Consider the following 3,773-nt stretch of genomic DNA (forward strand, 5'->3'; position numbering starts at 1 on the left):
GAGGTGCAGATTATCTTCCTGGCCTGGTGGTCCCCAGAGTCACAGCATCCCCTGAGAGCAGGTTCCAAAGGCAGAGTCTCCACCCTCAGAGCGGAACCTGGTGTCTACCATGATCTGCTGGGGTTCTTGTTACATCTCCTGTGAAGCCACGGGTCTGCAGGAGCTGATCTCCAGCCTCTGGGGAGGGGAGAGCAGGCAGCCATGGTGCTCAGCTTGCTTGGAATTGCCCGGAAGCTTTGAAAACCCTGGCAGCCAAGCCACAACCCAGCTTCCTGAGATCGGCCTCAGTGGGAATGCCACATAGGGTCAGTATTTCAAACTTCATTATAGCAGGCACCACTGTGTAACTGTTACGAGAAAGAAATCCGGCGACAAGCGGACTCAGGTTCAAATTCTGACCCTATTTACTGACCATTTCTCCAAGGGCAGGTCACCTCATGTCTCGGGGCTCCAGGGTCCTCGTATGAATAAGAGTGGCAATAACCATTTCTAGCCCACATAAACCGTAAGCACTTAATAAACTGTGAAGTGCTGTGATGGGGGGACCTACTCTTCAGGCTTTCTGTGTCACATTTCCTGATGGCTGCAAAGCCAAAGAAAGACGGGCCTCCTAACTTTCAGTTCTGTCATTTAGCTTCATCTTGTTTCAACGCACAATGTCCCTTGAAGGCACAGAAGAAAAGAATCGTTTCCTGGATGTGCCTCACTTCGTGCTTAGTGAGTCTCCTGCCTGCAGCAGCACATCTCATTTCCCTCCTAACTCCCCATGGAGAGAGAGAGAGAGAGAGAGAGAGAGAGAGAGAGAGAGAGAGAGAGAGAGAGAGAGAGAGAGAGGAGGGAGGGAGGGAGGGAGGGAGGGAGGGAGGGAGGGAGGGAGGGAGAGAAGAGAAGAGAAGAGAAGAGAAGAGAAGAGAAGAGAAGAGAAGAGAAGAGAAGAGAAGAGAAGAGAAGAGAAGAGAAGAGAAGAGAAGAGAAGAGAAGAGAAGAGAAGAGAAGAGAAGAGAAAGCAATCAGGTCAGACCTCACAGGCTTGCAGTCTGTGTCCAGTAGTTTTCAGCTACCAATTCATGTCCAGGATCCCCGTCGGCATGCTCACCACGTGGACCAGGGCCAAGAGCTCTTCTTCAATTTCAACAGAGCCTCTTCCTTTGGTTCTAACCAGATGAGGAACTGAGAAGTGAGGTGGGAGCATGTGCTGGAAAGATGCACGGAGACAGTTCGCATGGAACTCTTGACCACAGTACGGCGTCTTATTTACCTGTGCTAGCACCAGCTGGTCTCCCCGTTCTTCCGACCTCACCTTCTAATGCCATGTGCTGCAGAGCCCTGGTGACCATTGAAATCCTGTTAGAAAGTTACAAATATTCCACTCAAAGCCACGTAATATGGAATGTCTTCAACTCATGTACTACATCGCATGGTAGATGGTAAACAAAGAAAACATTATCACCTGTCTCTAAGTTCAAAACTGAGGTTTGTGTCCATTTTGAAAATTACCCTTGGGACTGCGGATGTGATTTGACCGCTAAGAGCACTGGCTGTTCTTCCAGAGGATCCAGGTTCGATTCCCAGCGCGTATGTGTTGACTGACAAGCGTCTGTAACTCCTCTCCCAGAGGATCCAATGCCTTATTCTGAACTCCACAGGCACTGAATGCACAAGGGGCAAACAAAACACCCACACGCATTTTGTTTGTTGTTTTGTTTTTCCAAGACAGGGATTTCTCTGTGTAACAGCCCTAGCTGTCCTGGAACTAGCTCTTGCAGACCAGGCTGGCCACAAACTCACAGAGATCCACCTGCCTCTGCCTATGCCTCCCAAGTGCTAGGATTAAAGGCAGGTGTCCAGCACCCCATATGCGTTTTTTTAAAAAATTAAAATTACCCAAAGTCTTGGAGCTTTACCTGAAAGGCAATGTCAAGAATAAAATCCAAGACAAATAAAAATTTAGAATATTGTGTCATATAATATTATGACATATAATAATATAATAAAGTTAAATATATTTAACAAAACAAGGTGGTTAGCAATAGACATGCATTTAGGAACTGCTAAATCAAGCTAATTAGCATATGAATTACCTTGCATTGTTTAGATCGCTTGAACTTATTCCTCCTGATAATTGCGTTCTTTGACCAACCTTTTCCCCTTCCCCAAAACCCTTTTAATACCATCGTATCTTTATGAATTCAGTCATTTTAGATCCCACATAGAAGCAAGATCTCAAAGCATCATTCAGTGCCTGGATTGTTTCACTTAACATAGCATCTTCCATTTCATTGATGTTAGTGCAAGATACAGAATCTCCTTTTATGAGGATGAATGGTATTTCATACCACACACCATTTTCCATCCACTGACAGAAGTTTCTTTGTTTTGGCCATTATAAAAAGTTGCACGGTCCCCCCCTCCCCAGCATGGCGGCGCCCAGCAAAGTGCCCTGGGCAGTCCTCCATGAAGGCGATGGTGGGGGCTTTGGATCCTGGCTGGACCAACAGTTGGAGGCTTTGGGAGTGGACCAGGCCGGCACTTATATCCTCGGTGTCCTACAGGACAAAGAGGAAGAGAATCTGAGTACCATGCAAGGTGTCCTCTCTACTTTCCTGGAAGAAGATTCCCTCCTTGATATCTGTAAGGAAATTATAAAGCGATGGTCAGAAATGCAAAAGGTCACCACCAAAGTAAAAAAAAAAAAAAAAAAGAAGGTGAGGTTCAGACCGTTGCCACTTTGATTGAGAAGCAGGCACAAATCATGGTGAAGCCCAGGATGGTTTCAGAAGAGGAGGGGCAGAGGAAAGTCGCCCTGCTGGCCCAGTAGGCTGATGTAACAGGTGAAGAGGACGAAGTGAATTAGAAAGATGATGGGGTACTTCGACAGTAAACGTCGGTTCTGACAAATCTCTGTTCAGAAACCCCAATGTGGAAGACGTTCCCAGCGCTCAGAAACTGGAGCGACACTCACTTCAGGACGAGTCCCAAAGGAAGAGGGAACAGGACAAGCTGCAGAGGGAGGACAAACTATCGAGCAGGAGCACAAGGAGACAGGAAAGAAAAGGACACAGAGAGGGGAACGCAAGTGATAACCTCAGCCCATGCTCTTCCTTCCACCTGTGAAGTGATTGTGAGTCTGTTTATTTAAGAGAACTGAAATTTATGTATTTCCCAAAATTCCCTAAGGCTTTTCCCCTTTGTTTACATGTTCAAAAGGAAAATGACAGTCACCTGTCACTACAAATTACACCATGTTTTGGTGGTGTGGGCAATCAATTATAGTCAGTATCTTTACCAAAGATCTAGACTTAGGGTAACCTTTCTATTTTAGTACTGAAATCCTGTGCTTTTCTGGCTTGTTTTTAAAAGGGTCTTCCCTCACTTTGCATAATTAGCCTGATTCAAACCGCTAACCTTCTGAAGGAAGCATGACCATTACTTCTGAAACGAAGGAGGAGAAGGAGGAGGAGGAGGAGGAGGAGGAGGAGAAGGAGAAGAAGGAAGAGGAGGAGGAGGAGGAAGAAGAAGAAGAAGAAGAAGAAGAAGAAGAAGAAGAAGAAGAAGAAGAAGAAGAAGAAGAAGAAGAAGAAGAAGAAGAAGAAGAAGAAGAAAGAAGAAATTACTCCTCAGGCAATATTTGCCTAAAAATGTAAAAATGCAGTGGGTTTTTTGTTTTTGTTTTTGTTTTTTGGAAACAGGGTTTCATTCTGTAGTGTAGGCTGTCCTTGAACTCTGTGTACTGCCCTTGCCTCAGTTTCTCAGTTTGAAGATTACGGGCATAA

General features: G+C 45.6%; 1 pseudogene; it reads left to right on the forward strand.

Moving 5' to 3' along the window:
- The first annotated feature begins 2,417 nt into the window (after window positions 1–2,417).
- On the forward strand, window positions 2,418–3,080 carry LOC119808896 (annotated as a pseudogene).
- The last annotated feature ends 693 nt before the right edge of the window (window positions 3,081–3,773 follow it).

Source organism: Arvicola amphibius, chromosome 3 (genome assembly GCF_903992535.2).
Source record: "Arvicola amphibius chromosome 3, mArvAmp1.2, whole genome shotgun sequence".
In the NCBI taxonomy this organism is placed as follows: domain Eukaryota; kingdom Metazoa; phylum Chordata; class Mammalia; order Rodentia; family Cricetidae; genus Arvicola; species Arvicola amphibius.